The sequence below is a fragment of the Trachypithecus francoisi genome, unplaced genomic scaffold (genome assembly GCF_009764315.1).
Source record: "Trachypithecus francoisi isolate TF-2019V2 unplaced genomic scaffold, Tfra_2.0 Lachesis_group11, whole genome shotgun sequence".
Taxonomy (NCBI): Eukaryota; Metazoa; Chordata; class Mammalia; order Primates; family Cercopithecidae; genus Trachypithecus; species Trachypithecus francoisi.
In genome coordinates this window covers 66,563,856-66,590,305 of record NW_022681456.1, presented here as the reverse complement: position 1 = coordinate 66,590,305, position 26,450 = coordinate 66,563,856, and the positions used below count along the sequence as shown (strand labels likewise).

Here is a 26,450-nt window from a genome sequence, read left to right as displayed (position 1 = left end):
TACTAAAAATACAAAAAAATTAGCCAGACATGGTGGCGTGCACCTGTAATTCTAGCTACTGGGGAGGCGGAAGTGGGATAATCATTTGAACTCAGGAGGCGAGGTTGCAGTGAACTGAGACTTTGTCCCCCCGCCAAAAAAATAGTAGAAAGGACACCTGTGTAGGGGTGAGCAGACCAGCCTCCTGGTGTTCACAGATGAGCTTAATCAAGAAGAATGGGGGATGGGGCAAAACCCCTTTACAAATCAATGACATCAGAGAAAGAGAAGCAGACTTCAGATAGAGAAGTTATTTACTAGGTGTTAAGAGCTATCCATCCTCTTGTAGTAGAACAACCTATGAGTTAGTTTTTGTGAAAGTTCTTCCAGACACCTGAGGGAAATTGTCCCCACTCTATTCTTTTTCCCTTATGTGCCCATCATCTCTGAAGTATTTGAAATACACAGTGCTATGGTTCGATTCTGTCCCCACCCAAATCACATCTCAAATTGTAATCCCCACGTGTTGGGGGAGGAAGCTGGCAGAAGGTGATTGGATCATGGGGGCCGTCTCCCCCTTGCTGTACTCATGATAGTGAAGGACTTCTCATATCTGATGGTTTAAAAGTGGTATTTTCCCCTACTCTTTCTCTTAACTTCTGCCATGTAAGATATGCCTTGCTTTCCCTTCACTTTCTGCCATAATTGTAAGTTTCCTGAGGCCTCCCCAGCCATGTGGAACGGTGAATCAATTAAACCTTTTTCTTTATAAATTACCCAGTTTCAGGTAGTTCTTTATAGTAGTATGAAAACAGACTAATACACACAGTGATCACTTTTTATCACATAATTAAATTTAAGAAAGTAGTAAATAAAAGAAAATACTCTGTAACTCATATCAAACAACGTAAGTGTTGCTTGTACCCCAAATTTCTGGGCCAACTCATTTCTAGAGTCTTATTTATCCCCCAAGTAATGCTATGGATCTTCCTGCCTCTTTGTTTAAAACCCGTCCCTGAAGTCCACCCAAGAGGTTGACTTTGATCTCCAAGTTCTGTGCTACATACATCTCCATTAGAATATGTTGCTCATTTCTCCTTCAGGGCTAACCTTTGCGTACGGCATTCATTTACTCATTTAAGACATTTTTATTAAGCATCTACTATGAACCTGGGCTGTAATCAGTTTGGGGGATACAAGTTTATTCACCATTATGGACAAACCAAACCTGGTTCTGGCTCACGTGGAGCTTGAAGTTTACTGAGGAACATAGACAAATAGGAAAGAGTGGCCGGGCGCGGTGGCTCAAGCCTGTAATCCCAGCACTTTGGGAGGCCGAGACGGGCGGATCACAAGGTCAGGAGATCAAGACCATTCTGGCTAACACGGTGAAACCCCGTCTCTACTAAAATATACAAAAAACTAGCCGGGCGAGGTGGCGGGCGCCTGTAGTCCCAGCTAATGTAGTCCCAGCTACTCGGGAGGCTGAGGCAGGAGAATGGCGTAAACCCGGGAGGCGGAGCTTGCAGTGAGCTGAGAACCGGCCACTGCACTCCAGCCTGGGCGACAGAGCGAGACTCCCTCTCAAAAAAAAAAACAGAAAGAGTAATGTGGGGTGACAAGTACTTTGACAGAAGTTAAACAGAAGTCATAGGGAGCACAGAGTTGAGAAATGAGGAATGCTACTCTCCCAAAGAAAGCCAGAAAGACCTCTCTGCCTCTGCTGGTCTCAGGTCTCATCTTCTAGGTATTTCCACTACCTTTCTATACTCTTTCCTGCCTCTGGAGAGCCAAAGGCCACAAAGTGCAACTGCACCTTGACTTTCAGCCACATAACCAGTTAGAAGTCATTTTCTTTTTACCCTTACTGTCTGGCAAGTCCCTGTTCTGCATCATTTTTGCCAAACCAGGTTTTCCTCCTAACCTCCTTTGGCCACAGCCTCCTCTCGGTGCACAACAAATGACCAAGGGTTTCCTATTGACAGGAACACAGGGCTACTATATCAGTGGGACAAGGATTTAGGGTCATTGTCCCAGGAGTGATGATGCTTCACGCTCCTTGTGACACATCTAGGTGAAGGGCTTAGGAGAAGACTTTTGTGGTTGTGGGGAGAGTTTTCTCTCTAAAACTAACAAGACTGTATGGGAATACCATCAGCTCCTGAGGTTTCATTGGAGCTGAGATCTAACCAGAGGATATAGGGTGGAACTAATGATATTAAGTCGACTATTCAAATGAAGAGATTTGCATGCATTTCCAAGCTCAGGGCCTGGTATACCTACTAGAATTTTAATAATTTAAGCTGGGGACTTCAGCATTTTTATTGCACATTAACTGACTACACTGGGTAGGAAATACGCATCAATAAATTCTATTGGCTACTTCCGGGGACGAGGTGAGAGTTTCAAGATGAACAGTGTTTATTTCTGTACCAACAACCACAGCTCTTCTCTTATTTTTTGTGACACTTATTCAACCCACATCACAGAAAATGAAGTAACAAGATCACACATCGTTGTATTCTATGGACCCTCTCTTTCACAGGATGATTACATTACCAGGTCACCCACTGGCTACCCACTGACTTGAGACTGACAATTCATTAGGCTGTTTTTTTTTTTGGAGAGGGAGTCTTGCTCTGTTACCCAGGCTGGAGTGCAGTGGAGTGATCTCAGCTCACTGTAACCTCCGCCTCCTGGGCTCAAGCGATTCTCCTGCCTCAGCCTCTTAAGTAGCTAGGACTACAGGTATGCACCACCACGCCCAGCTAATTTTTGTACTTTTAGTAGAAATGGGGTTTCACCATGTTGGCCAGGCTGGTCTCCAAATCCTGACCTCAGGTGATCCACCCGCCTTGGCCTCCCAAAGTGCTGGGATTACAGACATGAGCCACTATGCCCAACTGAGCTGATATTTTTATTATCTTTTTTTTTCCAGTTGAGAAGCCTGAGCCTCAGAGGGTAAGTGATTCCTCTCATTTATGCCGCTGGCATCTGGTGAGGCTTGGTCTCAGCATTCAGGTATGCAGATGGGTATGTCTGTGGTAGGGAATGGAAGTCTGTTCTTAATATTCTGCTGACTGCTCAGTGTTTTATGATGAGCCCAAGTCATCTGTCTTGCATCAATTTTTCCTCCATTGTTCTAATGTTTCTCTTTAGATAGAGCAAATTTATTCTTTTGTTCACCAGCTGGTCCTTTTACCTTTGAGGAGGTAAAAGAAGTAGGTTTCCAGCAGAGGAAGAGGGAGTATGAATGAAGGTCACGGGAGCATAGAGCAGGAAGAAATGGTCCCAGTGGAGTTGCCTAGTGGCCATCTAGGATGACAGGCAGATTCATAGAATCTGTCTTCAACGTAAGGTGAGGCTGTGCCTATGGGAAGGAAAGAAATGGCAGTGAGGGTGAGCAGCCTCCCAGAATACACCTGGGCCCTGCTCATGGTCACTGGTTAGTTGGAGCCACATCTGGGTCTGAGATTCGGTCTGTACACAAGATTGCTGTGATGGATGTACTTTCATTTCATCACATCCTATTTTTATCACAGCAGTATCAAGAAAATGAACACACAAAGCTAGATCACCATGGAGAGCAGGCAGTTTAGATGTATTTATTTGTTTTTTTCCTCTGTATTTTTAATGTTTTGCTTGATTTCTCCTCATTTGAAGTTGCTCCTCTGATGTTACAGAGATAACATTTGCCTGATGATCTCAATCAGAAAGTGGTCACAGGAGTAGCATTCCACAGGACACTGACCATTCGCTCTTGGGAGCACATCGTTTGCACAAGGGCAAAGGAAAGGGCAGCCAAGGCCGGGGCGAAAAGCAGCGTCCTCAGCTTCCAGAAGGAAGCATGGGGAGAGCGCCCTCTTGTGGAACTTGACTCACTGTCTAATCTGCCTAGTAACAGGCTCTCTTCCGTAGCTCTTTATACAAACAGATATATTTTTTCCCCATGGATTTGTGTTTGAAGGTATTCTTAGAAAATTCTGAGTACAACTCTCGGTTGCTTTTCATAACCACGAAGAACTGACAATCTGAAGTCAATGTGCAATTCAAAAGGTGGCATTTTTTTTTTTAAGAGAGCCAGATTAACTATGAATTACCTCCCAAATTGGCTTGTTGGGTAATTATTTTCATATTTTGGTGCAGAGCCTTTCAAAACATGGGTTTTGCAATTACGTTAAAAAAAGAAAAAACTACTTCTCTCACCTGTGTAGGATTTAAGCAAAGCCCAGGCAGTTTGGGGTTATTTTTAGTCCTGATTAATTATTCAGCCAAGATAATTCCACGTTCAGCAGCTTATTTGGAAGAGACATGACAGCTGGGCTCTCAAGTCAGCCTCAGGTCAAAGCCGACATCTTCATAGCAAAACTGTGCTCTCCCCACATTTTGGGGAGAGGGCAGCGTGTTGCATTTTCTGTGACACTGGTATCAGCTTTGCCAGCCTGGAGCCCGTGAGTGGAGGGAGAAACTGCTGATTCAGGGGACTTCAGACACGGCCGATTTCACAGCAGCGAAAATAGGTCACTAATGACACGTGGCAATGAGCCAATAAACTGCGGGCAGGAGCTTGGAAGGGTCTGCTGGTGGCAAGATCCATTTCACTAGAACTCCAGCAAGAAAGCAATCTGCTTTAATTTGTTCAAAACAACCATAGGGTTGTAGAACTCAGAGGCCAAGATTGTGATCTCGTTCCTCCTTGCCTTTATGTTCCTAAGCGTTCAAGTTTATTGTTTCGGTTTATCCCTTTTCCATTCCCATGAACTGAAATGACTGGAGCTCCTGCTTCTTTTTTGAATAGTCAAGCTCATGTGATTCTTTTTTCCCTTCAAGTGCCAGGGGGGAGAATGAAGACAATATGGGTAGACTCTGTGTCCCCACCCAAATCTCATCTTGAATTGTAATCCCCATGTGGTGGAGGGAGGGTCCTGGTGGGAGGTGACTGGGGCCTATTGGGAGGATCATGAGGACGGTTCCCCCATGCTGTTCTCGTGATAGTGAGGGAGGGCTCGCGAGGACTGATGGTTTATAAATGGCGGTTTCCCCTGTGGCTTTTTCTCCTGCTGCCATGAAAGACGTACCTTGCTTCCCGTTTGCATTCTGCCACAATTGTAAGTTTCCAGCGGCCTCTCAGCCATGTAGAACTGTGGGTCAGTTAAACCTTTTTTCTTCATAAGTTACTCAGTCTCGGATGTGTCTTCATAGCAGTGTGAGAACAGACTAATGCATGCGACAATGATGATATCATCCTTTCTGATTCCCTTGTGTTGATGCTGATGTGACTCTGGTTGGTTTAGTTCATACCATACTGATCTTCATAAAACCATCTCTGTGATTTGGGAGTGGTGTCATGTGTTGCCATTATGTGAGAAAATAGTATTTTTACTTCATTTTGGGTGGTCACTCTGGATTGATGTTTCCCATTAATATCCTGAAAGGTGAAGGGGGGATCGTAGAGAAGAAGGCTGGGAATGGCTAATCACCCTCCATATAGGCCTGGTGAGATTTAAAACAGAGCTTAGACCAGAGATTCCCAAACCAAAGTGAGCCTCAGCATTCCTGGGAGGGCCTGTTAAAAACTAGGTGGCTGGGCCTCACTCTCTTATTCTGATTCATTAGGTTTGTACGAAAAGCCCAAGTATGTGCATTTCTAACAAGTTCCCAGGTGATGCTTGTGCTGCTGATCCAGGGACCTGCATAAACTTGAAGTGCTGGCTTACGCAGGTCAGCAGTGGCCTCAGCACTGCCCCACATAAGCAATTTCCCCATCCTAGAGCTTCCTCCACACTGCAAACAGTTTAAGGGTAGACACCATTTCTCATTTATCTTTAAATTTCCAGACTCCAGCATAGTGCTTGACACAGATGTGTTAAATAGTTGTTGAATTAATCAATGACTGAACTCTATCAGCTGATCATCTTAGAATTTCTTACTTGAAGTGGGTAATCAGATGTTTTACTGAAGCTCTGGAATCACCTTAAACAGGACATTGGTTGCATTGAATGTAAATGATGAAATCACTGAAATTAATATTTAAAAAGACAATGGGCCTGGTGCCGTGGCTCACACCTGTGATCACAGCAATTTGGGAGGCGGAGTGGGGTGGATCTGGACGTCAGGAATTCGAGACCAGGCAACATTGTGAAACCCTGTCTCTACTAAAAAGTACACAAATTAGCCGGGCATGGTGGCACACACCTGTAGTCCCAGCTACTTGGGAGGCTGAGGCAGGAGAATTGCTTGAACCCAGGAGGCAGAGGTTGCGGTGAGCCGAAATCATGCCATTGCACTCCAGCCTGGGCGACAGAGTGAGATACCATCTCAAAAAACAAAAAACAACGGAGTAAGGAGAAATAAGGCAATATGCTCTCCTAAGCGTTGCTCAGGTTGAACAAAAGGAGCTAGGTTTTAGGAAGAAGCTGCGCAGAGGAAAGCTGGGCCTACCAGAGCGAACAAGGTGTTTTACCACCATTTGTAATAAAAGACAGAAACCTTCTGCAAGAAGTGTATTAAGAAGATGACCTGGCACCTTTCCCCTGGAGGGTTCCATGCACTGAACCTCACAGGGCAGGGTAAGACATAGTTCTTGTATCAAAGGAGAGTTTCTGGCATGGTTTGTGACTTGGGGACTATGTAGTATGTTGGCAACAAGTATGTAAATCCTGGAGATCAGCTTCTAGGACTTCTCCGATCTGTGTCTTCATTCTTTTATTTGGATGGGAACAAAGGGAAGAATGGAGTTTGAGTCTGGTTTGGTTGGAACCTTCCATCCCTCATGACCTTGTGGCTGCCTTAGCATGTGCCCTCTCCACGTGTTGCTGGGCATTTTCTGGCATGCCTCTTTTGTTTTTTTATGGGTTTCTTTTTATCATGCTATCCTTCTGCTTGGAATGTTTCTCTCTACCGTCCAACCAGCCTAATCCTGGATAATTCACACTTAACCATTTATAACTTCCCCTAGCAGCTACCTCTCCCAGGAAGTCTCTTTAGGTGTCTCTTGTCTGTGTTCTTATAATACCCTATGAATACCTCAATCACTCATTCACTTATTCATTCAACAATTATCTATTGAGTTCCTAATAGGTGCTCGGCATAGTGCTAGTCATTGGGGATATAAAGATGGACATGACATAGCTCTTGTCCTTAAGTAGCTCATTGCCTAGTGAGAGGATATAAATAATTCAACAAGTAATTACAAGTGCAAAGTCCTCAGATAGGAGTAAGCACTGATGCTATGGAAATACTTAGAAAGGATGCCTAACTCTAACTTGAGATGTCAAGGAGCATTTTCTAGATTAGCAGTCCCCAACTTTTTTGGCACCAGGGGCCAGTTTTGTGGAAGACAATTTTTCCACTGATGATCAAGGGGAGGGATGGTTTTATGATGAAACTGTTCGACCTCAGCTCATCAGGCATTAGATTCTCATAAGGAACATGCAACCTAGACCCCTCACATGCACAGTTCACAATAGGGTTCACGTTCCTGTGAGAATCTAATGCCACTGCTAATCTGACAGGAGGTGGAGCTCAGTGGTAATGCTCACTGGCGTGCTGCTCACCTCCTGCTGTGCAGCCTGGTTTCTTTTCTTTTCTTTTTTTTTTTTTTGAGATGGAGTTTCACTCTTGTCACCCAGGGTGGAGTGCAGTGGCACAATCTCAGTTCACTGCAACCACCGCCTCTCGGGTTCAAGTGATTGTCCTGCCTCAGCCTCCCAAGTAGCTAGGATTACAGGCGCCTGCCATCATGCTCAGCTAATTTTTGTATTTTTGGTAGAGATGGGGTTTCATCATGTTTGCCAGGCTGGTCTTCAACTCCTGACCTCAGGTGATCCACCCATCTCTGCCTCCCAAAGTGCTGGGATAATAGACATGTGCCACCGCGCCCAGCTGTGCAGCCTGGTTTCTAATAGGACACAGACTGCTACTGGTCCATGGCCTGAGGGTTGGGAACCCTTGTTTTAGATAAAGAAATACTTAAGATCTAGCAGGTTGAATAGAATTTAGCCAAAGAGATGGGAGAAGAGCATACCAATGAGGAGAAGCTTTTGCAAAGCTTATTATTTGTTTATATGATCAGCTGAAGACTGTAGACTTTGGGGGCTGAGACTGTGTTTTATTCCTTAGTTTAGCCCTAACTCATAGCACCATACCTGGCATACAGTAGATGTCCAAGGAAAAATGACTTGAATGTGTGAATGGATGAATTAGCTTCTGCTGCAATGGGTGCTGAGGGTACTAACCAATAACCTCAGAAGGTGATGATTCTTAAAAAGTGAACCTTTGTTGGCGCAATGGCTCTCTATTCTAATTCTTGTATGCCCTTCCTATGTGCTTATCAGTTGGTTAGCAGACATTAAAATTGCGTGGGCCCTATGTGCAGGTTCATTTCATGTTCTGAGTACGATTGCTGATATCATTTCCATGTAGCAGCAAAATGCTCCAACCCAATGCTTTGAAAACAAATGTGCAAATTCCGAAAAGAGGATTAATGCAAACAAGGTTAGAACCGATTGAGCATTTTAACACTGCATGAAATATAAACATATCAAACTGTGTTTTCAGAAACAGACTTCTTTTTTTATGATTGGAAAAATACTGCTTTTGTTGATGGCTCCATCGTCAGTTGCCTCTCGAAGTGTGTTCTGCTGTTAATGGAACAGCGAGGCAGGTCTGCAGGCCCACGTGTCTACCCACTCATTGTCAGTCAGCACTGGATTTCTGAATCACCTGGGAAAATGGGAAATGATTAACTCAAAGCAAAAAGAGGTGACTTACATTTTCTGAATGAATGATACTGATTGAAATGCTAACTCCTAAGAGATTTGCAAAGGAGTTCATGCAAGGGGTAGAGAGCGTCCCTGTGTTCTTTGGAGTTGCTTTAAGTGATAAGAGCCCTGGCTCAGAGTGGGAGAGGCAAAGCAGGCAAGAAGCAGTGAGTGGGAGAATTGAATAACTTGATTGGAGAATCCTTGCGCTGCTCCTTTATGCCCTGATTGTGTGGGCTGACATCTGGCTGCAAATAGATGCTCAACAAAGGATCATAGCTAACCACGGCTCATGACAGTGCTTTGAAACTGAGTGCACATTAGAATCACACTGCAGAGTTTTAAAAAAATATCAACCCTAGGGCTTCATCCCAAGAGTTCCCGATTTAATTGGTGTGGGATAGGACCCAGGCATCAGCATCGTTTTAAAAGCTCCCCAGGTGCTTCTATTTGAAAGCCAGGATTGAGACTAATTGTTTGTAGTGGATTAGGAGAGCCTCTTGCCAGCCAAGGAGTGGCTCCTTCACTATGAGCGATACCTTGTCATGATCTCCCTTCCAGGACAAGAGCAGAGAAGGGAGAACAAGAAAAGGGGAGTAATTAAGGGTTTAGTGTGATCCTTTTAAAACCCTAGTCCAGAGAGGCTTTGAGAAACAGAGGTTACATCCACACTGATTGATATTGTTATCCTTGAAATCGAAAAGACAATATGGAGAATAATGAAGAGTTGGCAACATTTTAAAAAATGATGTGGCAATGGGTTATTGGCAAGGTACTTCCAGAAGGTCTTAAAATATGTTTGGCAAGAAACTCACTGATCAGATGAAGGGACCTGTAAAGTGAAATTTGAAGGGAAATAAAGATAGGGAAGTGGGGAGAGGAACTGTGGAACTAGAGATCAAGGAATAAACTGCTACATGATTCACTTGAAAAACAAGGGAGGCCTCTCCGAGATCCCCAGGGGAGACAAAGAAAAGGCACAGGGATAATGCTCACAGGTATGGATGGGGACATATGTTTCATAATTTCAATTTAGAGAACTTAATATAATTTTTTCAATTTATTATTTTAAGTACCACCAACACTGTTAGGGTGAGACTTGTAAGTGGAACCCTCCACCAGAGTTCTGCCCATGAGTTACAGATTTCCAGAAGGTGTAAAGCATTGCAACATTCACATACTATGTTCCATCCCAAGCCTTATGAGGTCTTCAAAACCATACCACAGTATTCTTGGGGGAAAGTGTCTTCATAGAGAATATTTCAGCACTCATTTTAATAATACACCCTTAAGCTGTTCTAATCTGTGCCCATCTCAATGCAAAATTCAGATTTATTAAAAAAAAAAAAATACACTAGTTCAACCTCAGAGGTCCTAGGTTTCTTTCCTTGACCACCTCCTATGCTGAGCTTCCATCTTGTCCCTCCTGGCTGGAGCAGTTAGGTTTACCAGAGTCACATAAGTGAGAGCTACCATTGGTCTTATCTTGGAAAGCTCAAGCTTTCTGGCATAAAGGAACTCAGATCCCTTAGGACCCTGGGAATCTCACGTGCCTCTGACTCCTTCAAGAGATGCAGCATCTGTATAACCAAAACAACCACCCTCTACTTCCCTGTCATGTCTTTCTTGGCCCTGGAGAACACAGAGGGGAGGCTTCTGTGGATCACCCCTCCACCTTGTATACACACCTCCTAGAATTGGTGTCTCACTGCCTAACTATGTGCCAATGGCTCTGATCTGTAAACAGGATATTGATATTAGATCTCACATAGTTTAAGTTTCTGCCAGTAGAATTTAGCTACCTTCCCGATATCTTCCTGCTATGTCAGAAAGCACGGCTCCTGAGCCCTCGGTACAGGAGTCCATGTGTTTAAACTGAAGGAAAGGACTTCATCAGCTGATATAGTGCAAGACCCTGGCTGAAAGAGATCATGAGGGTCCGAGCATCTGCTTACAGGCCTTCCCTTTCCAGTTTTCAAAGAGTTCAAAAGGGTGGAGGGCCCTAGCTTCTCTTTTATCCATGGAATGCCTTTTCTGGTGCCTTTTCTTACTGTCTCTGGCCTGACATGCTTGGGTCAGGTCAGAGAAGGGCTTCGCCTTCATGGCATGGTTATCTTCAAATCTCCCTTAGTATCCACTAAGCCTATAGGTCTTTGATTCTCTAAGGTTCATGGGAAATGGCTAAGGGTGCTAGGAAAGTTCTATTCAGGATCTGCTCTTACCCCATTATGATGTTAGCTATCTAGCAGAACTTGTACAGTATTTTAAAATGAACAATATCAACTCTAATTCTTCCAGGCAGTTCTGAACTTTGAGGATGAAAATTCACATGCCTCAAAGGTCTTATATAATTTGGTTTCTAAAGAAATTAGCACTCCAATACACCATGGAATACTATGCAGCCATAAAAAAGGATGAGTTTGTGTCCTTTGTAGGGACATGGATGCAGCTGGAAACCATCATTCTCAGCAAACTATCGCAAGAACAGAAAACCAAACACTGCATGTTCTCACTCATAGGTGGGAACTGAACAATGAGATCATTTGGACTCAGGAAGGGGAACATCACACACCGGGGCCTATCACGGGGAGGGGGGAGGGATTGCATTGGGAGTTATACCTGATGTAAATGACGAGTTGATGGGTGCTGACGAGTTGATGGGTGCAGCACACCAACATGGCACAAGTATACATAGGTAACAAACCTGCACATTATGCACATGTACCCTAGAACTTAAAGTATAATAATAATAATAAAAAAAAGAAATTAGCATTCCAGGTATTTCATATCATGATCATCATTTTTATCAATTACTAGATAGTGTCTGACCCCCCAAGATCCCTTGTGGCCTTTGTCTAAAACTGAGAAAACCCACTGAGTGAGCAGCAAAACTGTCTTCTCCTTGGGCCGCTTAGCATCTGAATCTAATACTTACCACTCTTTAAAACCTGCACCGAAAACCATTGTCTCTGGTAAGCAGTGTTGGGCATTCTGAATCTAGAATTTGGGTTTGAGTTTCCTTTGGTGTCTATTTAAAAAAAAAAAACAATTGTTCATGCAAGTCTAAATTTTATCTGAATTTTTATTCTTCACAGTGCATGTGCTATGGGGCTCAAAGATACTAAGTGTGATGTTTTAAATGGTTACACTTCGAAAGAGTGACTCATCTCAACTTTCCCTAAGTGGTCATGTATTTTGCATATCTATTCTAGAATGCTCTAGGCCCATGGGCATTGCACATTGCACTCACAGAGGGCATACACTTGGCATCTGGCTTAGAATACCCTCCTTAGCCACATCTTTATCTGCTTGGCTACAAATCTGAAACTTTCTGTGCTCTTGGGGATCTGTTTTAGACACTCTCTGGAGTTAAAATGAATGAGCCAGTGCTCGAATATTTCCTCTTCCTGTTTGTGCGGCCTTCTGCAAGCAGGTAGCGATGCTAACTGCCCAAGTATGTTGCAATTGCATCTGGACTTGCAGATGCAGAGCAGGCCCTATGGATCCAGCCCCCTCTCACAAATACCCTGGGTTTCGTGTGCTCTTCTCTTCTCTGACTCCCACCACCCACCCCCAGTTTTTCCCTGACTCTGATTCACATCTGTAGGAGTAGGCGGGAGGTTTTAGCATTTAGGCCACAGAATCTGAAGCCAGGATGAGGGCACAGATGCTGGCTCTCAAGTGTCCTTAAAGACTCCCTAACCAGCACCACTGAGCTCTAAGTATCTCCTTTCCTTGTGGCTTCTTCCATCCTGGCGTTTCTAGATCCTGTGGGTTGGGGTCTGAAGTTTTTGTCCAGCATGATCTTGTTCCTGGAAGGCTGGAGACCACACAAATCCTGGGCTGATTCAACTTTCCAACCTTCTTCAAATGGCTTCTACCACTGGGATACCAAAAAGGGGTTTTCCACCAAGTTTTGGTTGTCAACAAAATTCAACCACCGATTTTGCCTATTCCCTTCCCTTCCACAGCCATAGGATGTTACGGGATGGTGATATAGTTTGAATGCTTGTCCCTGCCCAAATCTCATGTTGAATTGTATCCCTAGTGCTGGAGGTGGGGCCTGGTGGGACGTGTTTGGGTCATGGGGGTGGATTCTTCATGGCATGTTGCTGTCTTTACCATAGTGAGTGGCTTCTCATGAGATCTGATTGTTTAGAAATATGTGGTACTTCGCCTTCCCGCACGCTCTGTCTCTCTTGCTCCTGCTTTTGCCACGTGATGTGCCTGCTCCCACTTCACCATCCGTCATGATTGTAAATTTCCTGAAATCTCTTAGAAGCTGAGCAGATGCCAGAATCATGCTTCCTGTAAAGCCTGCAGAACCGTGAACCAATTAAACCTCTTTTTTTTTTTTTAATAAATCACCGTCTCAGGTATTTCTTTATAACAATGCAAGAATGGTCTAACACAGATAGTCGTCTTTTTCCTTCTTTAGGTACCACCTCTCCCTGACCCCCTAACTTCTCCAATGCTAGCAAGTGTGATCCTTAAAGCTTAATTGGCACCATGGGCATGGTATAGTCCATGCCTATAGGTCTGGTGCAGGATGAATCCTCCTCTACGCTGGTCCTAGTGGGACCTTAAAGTTCCTGAATTTCCATTCCTTCTTTTCCTGTTTTATGTTATTAAGTAATAAGAGGCCTGACAGGAGGCAGTGTTTGCCTTGAGGCCATCAAAGACCTCAGATACCTCAGAAAGCCCAAGACTGTCTACCAGTCACCTTCTCCCATCTACACCTGGCCCCTATCGTTCTTTGTTCTTGCAGCATCTCAGAGGTGTGACCCAGCCAGAGTCAGAAAGTTCCCTCCCCACCCCCCACCTCCTCCTTCCCTCCACCTCCACCCCAAGTGCTGGAGCAGTGCATCCTGGAATAGTTTCAGCTTTTTGTAACAAACAGCTTTAGCAAATGTGTGGCCTGCAACTCCAGTTGGTGGTTCTGATATATGGACCTAGTTTTCAAAACATTTTTATAGACAGAAATTTTCACATATACATGTACAACTTGAAGGGTCGTCAAAAACTAAATATTTCTGTGTAACCAGAATCCAGGTAAAGAAGCAGAATATTACCAGCATCCCAAAGCTTCCTTAATCCTCCTTTCTAGTCACTCTGGATTTCTAGCAGCATGAATAGCTTTGCCTGTTTATAGATGTTATACTGACGGAAGCATATTCATAGTTTATACAATTTTGAGTCTGACTTTGGTGCAACATTATGTTTGTTCAGTTCATCTATATCATTGCGTGTGGTCATAGATCATGCATTTCATATATTGTGTAGTATATGTGTGGATATACCACATTTAAAACATCCATTTTACTATTTTTCTCCATTTTTTGCTCCAGATTTTGGCCATTACAAACAGTGCTGTTGTGAACATTGTGCCTGCCTGTCTTCTGGCTGGACGTAGGTAGGTGTTTCTATTGTGTGGTATGCAGAAGTGAAAATGCTGGGTCATGATATGTGCACATGCAGCTTTGGAAGATACTGCCAAATAGTTTTTCAAAGTGTATGAGAGTTTCAGTTTCTCCCCATCCTCTCCTACACTTGGTATTTTCTGCATTTTTATTGTAGCCATACTGGTGGGTGTGTGGTGGTATCTCACTGTTGTTTGAATTTGAATTTCATTTTGAGTGGCTCTGTGGCAGCCCAGGAATGAACCTAGGGCATCGAATAAAAGATGTTAACCGCAGACATATGTCTGTTCTCGCTTTTGAGAGATGCGGCTCTGTTAGTCTGTTCTCATGCTGCTAATAAAGACATAATTAAGACTGGGTAATCTATAAAGGAGAGAGGTTTAATGGACTCACAGTTCCACATGGTTGGGGAGGCCTCACAATCATGGCAGAAGATGGAAGAAGGAAGAGCAAAGGGACATCTTACATGACAGCAGGCAAGAGAGTGTGTACAAGGGAACTGCCCTTTATAAAACCATCAGATCTCATGAGACTTACTATCATGAGAACATCACAGGAAAACCCCACCCCCATGATTCCGTTACCTCCCATTGGGTCCCTCCCATGACATGTGGGAATTATGGGAGCTACAATTCAAGATGAGATTTGGATGGGAACACAGCCAAACCATATCAGCAGCCTTTCTCCCCACTTTAGAGATATCTTATTTGTAGAGGCTAGCTTGAAAATCCAGAGTCCAGGCCGGGTGCGGTGGCACATGCCTGTAATCCCAGCACTTTGGGAGGCCGAGGCGGGCGGATCATGAGGTCAGGAGATAGAGACCATCCTGGCTAACATGGTGAAACTCCATCTCTACTAAAAATACAAAGAATTAGCCCAGCCTGGTGGCAGACGCCTGTAGTCCCAGCTACTCAGGAGGCTGAGGTAGGAGAATGGCGTGAACCCAGGAGGCGGAGCTTGCAGTAAGCTGAGATCGCGCCACTGCACTCCAGCCTGGGCGACAGAGTGAGACTCTGTCTCAAAAAAAAAAAAAAAAAAAAAAAAAAAAAAATCCAGAGTCCTTTAAGTCATCCTACATTCTCAGAAAACATGCTATTGTTACTGGGCCTGGACACATCACGAAGTATTATGCAAGTGACTTTGCCTGACTGATACACTCATTTTCTCTTCCATCTACAAACAATAGTGGAGTCCTATATATGCCAGTCACTGTTCTAGGTGTTGAGAGTACAGCAGGAAACCAAACAGAAGGTAGACTCTTCGAAGCTCACATTCTAAGGGAGAGAGACAATCAACAATACAAAGAAATAGATGGTCAGGCAGTGACTGGCACTGTGGAGAAAAATAGGGCAAGAAAGGTTGAGGATCTCCAGGCACAGCTTTCAATAGAGTGGTCAGGGATGGTGTCACTGACAAGGTGACATTGGAACAAAAGCCTTAAACTTCCATGGGAACAAGCTATGTGGGTGTCAGGGGGAGGGGAGGAACATTCTAGAGGAAAAACCATGTGCAAATGCCCTAAAGTGGGAGCATGTTTGAGGAACAACAAAGAGGTCAGTGTGGTTGGAACCGAGTGAACAAGAGATGATGTGGTGCAGAAAAGAAGGCTGTGCTGGGCCTGACAGGCAACCCAAGGACTCTCAGCTCAGAGTGAAACATCCTCAATGGTGCTCCAGTGTCACCTTCATGGAGCCTCCCAGTATCAAATCTTCCTATCAACTGAGACCAGTTGGCTCTCTTTCCATAGCTTAGGATGTGTCAGGTTAGAATCTCCTCTGCCCCAATCAAGTCTTTTCTGGTCATTTAGAGGTCATTTTGACTGGTGCAGCAGAAAGGGGAGGGACCAGGTAGAGTATGAGGATCTCACCTTTTCTGTGATTTGATGAACAACACTGGAGTTTAAATGTTCCTGAGAGAGTCCCCAGGCTGTCCCTCAACATCAGGCCTCAGCAGCACGTGGGGATGAACAGGGCACACTGTCAGTTAAAATTCACAGTCTGTAGGATCCACATTTCTCACCTGTATCAGAGACACCTGGATCCCACCCTGCAGGCCCCTCTCCCCTACCAAGGGTCTCTTGGGGCAACTCCCAGAGGGAATCCAACATGTGCCCTTGATTTAGGCAAATGTAGCTGTGAATGTTCTGAAAAGGAATAGGAAAGAAGGGGCGTTGGTATCAGAATAGACTGAGCAGAAGAGAAAGACTCAGAAAAAGAAAGTATAGTATATGATGAGGAGAGCATTAATCAATTAACTGCAATGGAAGAATCTGTTTAAGCATTGGGGAAAAGAGAAAATTATTTAGTCCATAGCTCATATCAAAATTAACTTCCATAAAAATATGACAATAAAATATGGGCAATTTTTTTTTTTTACAACAGAGAAGGAGAGAGACTTTCTAAATGATCCAAAAAGTAAACCACCACCATCATCATCAACAACATCTAATACTTTATGCTTTGCTTGTGTCAAGTAATTTAATCCTCACAACCACTTTATTTGGTAACATTAGTTTTTCTCATTTTCTAGATGGTAAAATTGAGGGACAGAGAGGGTAATTTTCCAAAGGTCCCAACAAGTGGTAGTGCCAGGATTCAAAGCAAACAAGTATGACTTCAGGGTTCCTACTTCTATATTACCACAAAAGAAAATATTGAGAGATTTGAATACACGAATTAAAAGCTATTTGGAAAAAACATGTAGAGGAAAGGACAAATGATTGGCAGAGGAGGGGGAATCATGCCACATATGTAACAGATAAAGCATTAGTATCCTTTACAGAACAATTTCTCAAAGTTAGTTCTCAGAACACCAGTGTCCTGAACCATGCCAATGCGTGTTCTGTGAGGAAAAGAAAAAAGTCCTCATGGTCAATGAAGTTTAGGAAATGATGTGTTAAATCTGACCATGGAAGTCTTTTTTCCCTCAGTTCACCTATTAACATCTCATGGGACAATCAAGCTTCTGAATTACAGCCCAGAAGATCTCACCTTTGTATGTAATGTGTTCCTACAAATCAGGAAGGAAAATATGAAAAGTCCCAATAGAAAAATGGACGCAAGAAAAAACAGACAGTTCAAAAAAGAAAAAATATAAATAGCTGTAAGCATACAGAAGCAATTCAACCTTGTTATTAAAGAAGGAAAGTGAAATATGGAGGTACCAATTTTTTTCTTTCAATTAGGAAAAAGGGCTTATACCCTGTATTTGTAAGAGTAGGAGGGAAAAACCACACTCTTACAAAATCAGTGACATTGACTAAACAAGTACAGCTTTTCTATGGGAGGGCGATTTGGCACTCTGTATCAGAGGTCTTAAAAATATATATATAACTTGATCTAGCAAAGTTTGTTCAGAGGAACTTATAAAGAAATACAGTAGGTCCTAGAATAATGTTGTGTCTGTCATTCGACATCATTTTCTTGCAACATTGACAAGAAAAAATATTGATTCCCTGCCGGGGCCACTGTCTGCGTGGAGTGTGCACGTTCTCCCTATATCTGTGTGGGTTCTGTCTGTATTCTCCCGTTGCCTTGCACATCCCGAGGCTGTGCATGGTAGGTGAACTGGCCTGTCTCAATGGCCCAGTCTGAGTGGGTGTGTGTGAGTGTGTGAGTGACCCTGCGATAGGATGATGTCCTGTCTAGAGTTAGTTCCCACCTTGTGCCCTGAGCTGCTGGGACAGGCTCTGGTCACCCAAGACCCTAAACTGGAATAATTGGGTAAAAAATGACCTGACTTGTTTTTATTAATCTTTTAAAAATGTACGTATAGCTCACATTTATTTTAATGTTTAATATTACAAGTGTTTGGGGTCTTTATTTAGAAGTTTGGTATTTTAGTGACCAGAAATATGCTGTAGGAACTTAACTCTTGTTTGTATCAATTAGCCTTTGGTAAAATTGGTTTCCTTATATGTTGTTTTGCTTAAAGTTGTTTCCGTTAAAGTCACAATTTCCAAGAACCTATAGGGGACATTAGGTGAGTACCTGCTGTAATTGGACAAGTGGGCAAGGATATATGTACAGGGGAGTTCATTGCAGCATGATTTGTATTAGCAAATGACAAGTTCATTGCAGCATGATTTGTATTAGCAAAAATGTCTATTAATGTGAGCCAACGAACATTTACACATTGAAGTACTGTGCACCTCTTAAAAACAGTGATAGTGATCTGTTGTATTCCCATGGAAATATGTCCAATGTATATGTAAAAATAATCAGATTACCAAATAACTTATAACTACCTTTGTAAGAAAAATAAAAGAGGATGGAAAGCATATATATTTAAATGTTAATGGTGATTAGTTTTCTCCAGTGGTTAGATTTCAGTTGATTTTTACTCTTTTCTTTATGCCTTTCTGCATTGTCTAATCTTTTTTACATTGACCACTTGTTACTTTGAAACTAAAAATGGCTATTACTGTTTGAAACATGACATTTTTACTACTTTGAAAAGGTGAGACACATTAGAGAACTAAGGGGATTTAATTCTTTAACGAATGTGAAGTTTTTTATTATGCAACTGAACTTAGCCTCAGCCTAATAAGCTAAACCCAAAGAGAGGGGGTGAGTAAGATTCAACAGGAAGAAGACAAAGGCGCTTAAAAAAATCTGAAGTCTGTAGAAATAATAGATCTTTCTAAAAGGGATATAGAGAAAAGAGGGAATTAACCTTCACATGGTTCAACTGCTGCATTGAATCATTGGCTTGTCAGAGGAAAAACCTGGACAGTTAACGGTTCTTCTTGTATCAGGCAGGGAAAGAAGCAGATGTCAAATAGTGTTTGGCAAACGGACCTGCAGAGCCACCCTCCAGCAGTTTCTGAAGGGAATCTCAACTCCTTGTTTCTGAATTTGTAGAACAGGATCTGGGCCAACTCCTTCCCCCCGCCTTTTTTTAAACTAACCCAAAATGAACTCCTTATGCAAAGTCTGGACGGTTTCCAACCCACCCAGTGCTCAAGGTTGTCAGCCAGCTGTTGGCAGCTCACACTGACTCATTTTCTTTTCTCTTAAATGGTGCAGAAATATGTTGCTTTACATACAGAGGAGAAAAAAAAAAAAAAAAAAAGGAATTGAAGGACCTAATTTGAAAATACCTCAAATCTCCTAAAATCAGCCTTAAGACCTAGCCAGTTTATTTCCCCGTTCGTTCTGTGGTACCAAATGTGTTGAAGTGGTCCCACAGAGAACTACCCATTTTATGGTATGTAAAGGGAATTCCTCAGCAAATTCTCCTGGAAAGAAGAGAACTTGAATACTAATGAAGAATCTATCTCCCTTGCCATTCTCTTGCCACTGCCAACTGAAAATGTAGCATTTTATATTTATTTAAAAGAGAATCTATCATAAAATAGATCTATTTTAGGAAATCGAATATTTGAGGAAATGTATCATCCTTACTCTCTGTCATCCAGTCTTGTTGGGAGGTAATGTAGCCTCTTGGTTAAGATCAGAAGCACTGGAGTCTCTTTCCTCATCCATAAAATACTATCTACCCCCACTGGGCTGTTGCGAAGATTAAATGAACTGTTTTTAGAAGTATGCAGTGCTGGCCTGGCACAGGCCAGTTAATGGAGGCCAGCAATAAACATGGCTTTTACCCCTGGATCACAATCAACATAGCAAGCATCTTCACAGAATCCTTAGGTATTTAGAAAGGCAGGCATCACAAACTTTTTTTGTTGTTTCAAAATATCTTTCTCAGAAACACCACTGTTTGCTGGGTTAGGAGGTAAGTTCTCCCACCCACAGTCTGCCAGCCCCACTCACCAAGTGTTGCTGGATCTCTTCCCTCACTAAGATCACCCTCTGGGGTCAAGGATTCGGTCTTCTCTTTCCAGGGCTGGGAGTTAGGTTTTGTAAGGATCATGGATTATTGACACAAAGGCCATCCACAAGGGACAATCAGATGGGCTCAGCACATTCTGGAGTCATGGAGGACCATCTGCGGCAATGTGGGAATGGGTCATGGGAGGCTCCTGCCCAGCCCTAAGGAAAAAAATGAGTGAGGGGGCAGAGTCGTGTGCTCGTGACAGGAGCCAGCCAGGCTCACAGCAGGCCTCCTGGTAGTGGCCGCCCACAAATCTTTGAGCAGAAACTGTCTGATCTGCCTTTCGTCCTGAGCCTGGGTGGAAACAAAACTTCAGAACAATAACTTTTCCTTTCCCTCGGCCTTCCAGTCATAACAACTCTAATTCTTCTTCAGACCAAGTGGATCCTTCTGCCCACTAGGGGAAAGGGCAGGAAATGCTGAAAAGAAAACACGATGGTGAGTATTTCAAGATCTTCTCTTCCACCTTCACAATCAGAGCCCTTTCTTATTCTGTGTAGCTGTTGGGAATGCAAGGAAAAAGGGAAAACTGGGAGTGTGGTGCCTCCTTGGGAATTTCTTTGGATGGAGAATATGAAATCGAAAAGCCAAGTGTTCCTGCTTCGGGAGTGGGCAGTAGGGAGTCTTTCTCCATGCATTCCATGTCTTCAGAATAATTTCATGCTCGGTATTTTTGCCTTTTCTCTGAAGTCCTCCCCAAGTCCTGGAAGAACCAAGAAATCACCATGGCTCAGACAGAATTTGTTTTAAGCAAGACTCGACTTGTCAGCTGATGCCACAGCGACCTCCTACTAGACTGTGAGTTGCACAGGCTCAGCACTGGTTAGGAACTGCTAGACTTTCAGACAGGGCTGGCTCCAGGTTTTCCCTCTGATCATGGATTAAAGTGGAATTTTCCAGTGAGGCTTGATCTAGGAGGAACCCTTTTCTTTGGGTCCACAAGTTCTCTTTATTCTGCAGAGGAATCCTACCCTGTGGCCACAGTGGGACAGTCTCCGTCTATTTCGTCAACGAAATAGACCTCAGATGAGAAGAGAAATAAGCATCCCTGGCAGAAAGATCTCCAAATACAGAGTGGTTTTCACTCATTCACACAAGAATCACAAGCTCATTGATAACAGTGTATAGGGATTTGGGTTCTCCATTTTTATTAAATAATGTATTATTACTATGAAAGTTTTCACATCTAAGAAATCAAAGGGTTGTATAATTATAAAAGTGTTCTGCAACTTTTACATCCTTTCTAGCATTAACAACATTATTTTTTAAAAATAAAAACAATAAAAATATTTATTTTTAATAGATAGTTTTTTTCCTATTAGAAAAGCTGTAACAGACAAAATTTCAGCTGTTAAAATGTTTATTTCTTGATTTTCTAAGTAACAGTGAGTATTATTTGTTAAAAGTTGGACTTACTTGCATTGCATTTTGAGTACATGGTAATATTGCCATTTGAATGTAAATCTAAGAAAGTTTAATACCGAAAATGCTGCTACTAGATGAAATGCTAAGTCAGACTTGAAAGTCAGACCCCAGTAATGATAACTAGTGTGAACATGGGATAATTAATGACTCTTTATTACATAGGGACAGAGTGGTAGACTTTAAAACAGAACATTGGCATGGCGGCAAGGACACAGCACATGAGATTTATGAGGACCAAGACTTTCCAGACTACGGGGAGTGAGTGAGCAGCAGCCCAGGATGGCAGGCGTCACATTCATTTCCCAACCACTTCTTAAGGGTTATTTCTGTAGACGGGCAATTGCTGTGGTTGGAGTAGGAATGGGGAGAGTAGAGGAAGGATGCCTTGGTGTTTTTTCAAATGAATACTTAAAAAAAAAAGGTTCTTGAAAGGAAGGTCAATATTTATTTTGCTTGGCTTGTTCTTCCTATCTGGAAAACTTCCCAACAGAATATACTACCCAGTTTCTTCAAGTCACGCAGAGTCAAAGGACAGATGAGATAAAAATCTAGATCTTATTTTGCAGAGATTTATTGGCCTCCTGTGTTTGCCATCTTACCAATGAGCCTTGTTGGGTAAGATGGCAGTAAGAGGGCAGCCTGTACTTAGAAAGTGCACAGTCACACACCTCACAAGCTGTGACATCGGTAGGTCTTGGAAGCTACTTGGGAGGCTGAGGCTTGAGAATCACTTGAACCCAGGAGGTGGGGGTTGCAGTGAGCCAAGATCACACCACTGCACTCCAGCGTGGATGACAGAGTGAGACCCTGTCTCAAAAAAAGAAAAAGAAAAAGAAAAAAAAACATGTGCATTCCCAATTTAGAGAAGTAGCATACTCCCTTTGTATTAAAATTCAAGTTTCAGGATATGAATTCTGGTTTGATAGTTGTGTCTTTTGCAGATAACACTCTTCCCTTAAAGGTTAAGGCTCGTTAGAACCAGGTTACAATAAGCGAGTATTTTAATTTTATTTCTTCTCATAGGAACAATGTGTTCAATAAACTATTTCCATAATATAAGGCAAATTATCCTTCCAACAAGCCTACAACTACCTCCTCTGAGAGGACAAGTGCTACACAGACCCATCTCTTGGAGATCTGATGAGCATTATGTATTTATTTGCTTGTGACTTGAATAAGATGCATGACCTAAGCACGAATAAGCATACTGCAAACAAATTTAAATAGACCAGTTTTTAGAATAACATTTTCTAAGATTATCACATTTATATTTGCTCCTTCCTTATTATTGACTGGCTCTAAGGTCACCAGTAGATATTTATTCTAGGGCTTCTGTTCAGTTTGACAAAACAGTCTTGCATTCTTCTTTGTCTTATAAGCATTCCATCACTTGTCCTAGAAATTATGTAAAAGAGAAACTCTAACTCAGAAACTGAGAAAGCAATTTTTAAAAAATATTTCAGAAAGGAGAAAGGAAATTTCTGAATGTCAGTGCTGGGATCTAAAAGTCAGAGTGGATTTTCTGAGGCCTATTTATAATAGTTTAACCCAATCATGGGAATTTAAGACTGTGTACTTATCAAAAGTGGCTAAAAATTGAAAGAAACGTAAAATATTATTTTTCCCCCATGGCAGGCAATAAAACAAGTTATTTAACATAAGAAACATACTTTTTTTTCTATGTATGAGATTAGCTGATTATGTATGAGATTAGTTGAGAGATGGTTAATCTCTCAACTCCAACTATGGCTTGTCAATCTCCTTATGTGAGAGTCCAGGACCTGCCTTCTAGGATACCCACCAAATGGCTAGAGATGTATTAGTTGTATTCTTAAGTTTTACTTGATAATCTATTTTGTGTTCATAAAGTTCTCTGAATTATTTGCCTTTTCTTGTGATAGCAGTGATGGCTCATCACATGGTTGCTGTCATTTTCTTTTTATAATAGAACACCCAGAAACAGGCTGAAAAAGAGTACCTAAGTAGCTATACCCATATAAAGGGGCAGCTCCATCTGCTTTCTACCTGCTGCGATGAAGGTTTTCTGCCCCCTCCGGGCCTCCTATGTGTGCAGGACAGGATATGGTTGGTGTCTGAGACCAGAGATACAGTAGATGAAGGCAGGCATGATTTTGGCACAAGGGGAGGCATTTTCACCACCTGTCAAATTCCTTTCCTGTCTCCTTTTTGTCTCCCTTCACTTGTGAGAGCCCTAAAGGGAAGTTGAAGCTGTAGTCCATTGTCCACCCAAAGGAAAGCAAGAGCCTAAAAAGAACTTGAAGGTCCAAAGGGAGTTTTTCTGCAGAGGTCGCAATAATTTTAATTAAGAGGGGAAAGCTTTGAAATGGATCAGTTTATTAAGGGCATCTATTGGCCATTTGTCTAGAAGTTCATTTTCCCTGCCCCACATTGGGAGGTGGCCCCTCCTCAGAGGCAGAGCTGGAATAGTAAGACAGTAGAGAGGAATCAGTGGCCTGTATGGCTGCTGTGATTATCACAGCCAGGTGGCCAACGTTCCAAAGTTAGAAATGTCAATGACTTGGCAGTTGTCTGCGCAAGTTTGTGATCTTAAAGGACTCTAAGACCTTGGACTTATTTTAAGGGGGCAGGTGCCAAACTGCTACCTTGAGAAATGGATGCATACACAGCAAGCACAGGAATGGGCACAGGTTGGCATAGCTTAGTGGGTTAAGATTGCATAGAATAAACTGAGCCAAGTGATGGTAAATGAAAGATAACAAATGCAAAGTATGTGAAAATTTTAAACAAGTTATTGGTTGTTCTAGTTATCCAGAGATGTTTCTCCAACCCAGCAGTTATAATTCAGGCCAGATTATGCAAATACAAAGACCCCAGATATTAAAAAACAGTATAGCAACATCAGCCAAACCAGATAGTACAGAAACAAATTAATGCAGGCCTACTGTGAGAGAATCCTATAGGCAATACCTTTCTGGATGCAGGGCAGGTGTGTGGTTCAAGGAGCAACTGCTAACCAAAGAACAACATACTACAGATGGCATCAATTCTTAGGCGACAGTAACACTGATGTTACACTTCTGTGATTTTATGTGTGTCTGTTTAATACATCTGTAGCTTAAAGATGACAGATACATGATCTGTGTCCCGCTGCTCCTGCTTTCAGGGCCCTCTATAGGCATTTCTTATAGATCACACCACTTCTAAACTTGGAAATGGTCTCAGAACCATTCTCAACACAAGATTCAGAGTGATCAGGGTTGGCTTGGGAGGTGAAATCTACTTGTAGTCTCTCCAGTGCTTTTTGTTTGTTTGTTTGTTTGTTTTGTCTTCTCAATGTGTTTGTTTGCAATGTGTCAAGTAAGAAAGCTCTATTCAGCGTTATTAAAATAGAAACACTTGAGCTGAGCATTGGGTCACTAGGTTCTAGGACAAAGCTTGATAGCACATCCCCCTTTGATAAAATTATAGCTGATGACCAACTGTCCAACAAGTTCTGTCCCTATGTTGCTATGTTACCTGGGCTTACAAAAATGGCACATAAATAGGACAATCCTGCAATCTTATCAAGAGTGTTACCTTTGTGTGTGTGTGTGTGTGTGTGTGTGTGTGACAGAGAGAGAGAGAGAGAGAGAGAGAGAGACTCTTACTATAGAGAATGATGAGACATGCAGAATTTTTGTTAACCCAATTGCAACTCTAATTCCTGCTCTCCTTTCCTTCTGCTATTAATGTTAAAACCAGAGCACTTTTCTTTGAGGAATAGAATTGAATGCAGTATGAGCCCAGATACAGCTGACTCTGGTTCCAGGATCCTTGAGCTTATTTTGGGTACTTGGTGACAGCAGATATGTACATAACTCCTTTCATCTAGGTACTTGTGTAGCTATATAGTTGGGAAATGTCTGCCTCAAGTTATTCCTGTGGTGAGCATGCCAAGAGAAGTGATTCTTGCTTAAGCTTGTGGTTAAAATCTGTAATATGGCTATATTTCACAAGTTCTTATAATGGGGATTTTGCTTTTACCTTATTTCCCTTAACATCTTCCATTTTTTTTTCTGACCTCTCTCTTCTCCCTACCACTTTTTAAAAAGTTAAAATTTTTTATTTTACTTTTTGTGGGTACATAGTAGGTGTATATATTTATGGGGTACATAAAATGTTTTGATACAGGCAATGAAATGTGAAATAAGCACATCATGGAGAATGGGGTATCCATCCCCTCAAGCGTTTATCCTTTGTGTTACAAACAATCCAATTACACTCTATTTTAAAATATGTAATTATTGTTGACTATAGTCACCCTGTTGTGCTATCAAATAGGAGGCATATTCATTCTTTCCATTTTTTGGTACCCATTAATCATTCCCACCTCCCCCACAACCCCCTACTACCCTTCCCAGCCTCTAGTAACCATCCTTCTACCCTCCGTCTTCAGGAGTTCAATTTTTTTTTTTATCCCACAAATAAGTGAGAACATGCAATGTTTGTCTTTCTGTGCCTGTCCCATTTCACTTAATATAATGATCTCCAGTTCCATCATGTTATTGCAAATGACTGGATCTTTTATGGCTGAATAGTACTCCATTGTGTATAAGTACCACATTTCTTTATCCACTCTTCTGTTGATGGCCACTTAGGTTGCTTCCAAATCTTAGCTATCGTGAACAGTGTTGCAACAAACATAGGAGTGTGGATATCTCTTGGATATACTGATTTCCTTTCTTTTGGTATATACCCAGCAGTGGGATTGCTGAATCACATGGTAGTTCAATTTTTAGTTTTTAAATGAATCTCCAAATCATTCTCCATAATGATTGTACTAATCTACACTTTCACCAACAGTGTAGTTCCCTTTTCTCCACATCCTCACCAGCATTTATTGCTGCTTTTGTCTGAAAGCCATTTTAACCTGGGTGAGAGGATATTTCACTGTAATTTCAATTTGCATTTCTCTGATTTCAGTCATGCTGAGTGCCTTTTCATATACCTGTTTGCCATTTGTATGTCTTCTTTTGAGAAATGTCTATTCAAATATTTTGCCCATTTT

General features: G+C 42.2%; 1 long non-coding RNA gene across 1 annotated transcript in view; it reads left to right on the top strand.

Annotated features, from left to right (window-relative positions):
- Positions 1-2,683: 2,683 nt before the first annotated feature.
- LOC117089790 overlaps positions 2,684-26,450 on the top strand; it is a 180,233-nt gene continuing 156,466 nt past the window's right edge. Inside the window, exons 1-4 of the long non-coding RNA XR_004439755.1 lie at positions 2,684-2,727; positions 2,918-3,000; positions 14,090-14,154; positions 20,372-20,434. This is a non-coding gene — a long non-coding RNA (uncharacterized LOC117089790). The remainder of the gene's footprint in view (positions 2,728-2,917; positions 3,001-14,089; positions 14,155-20,371; positions 20,435-26,450) is intronic.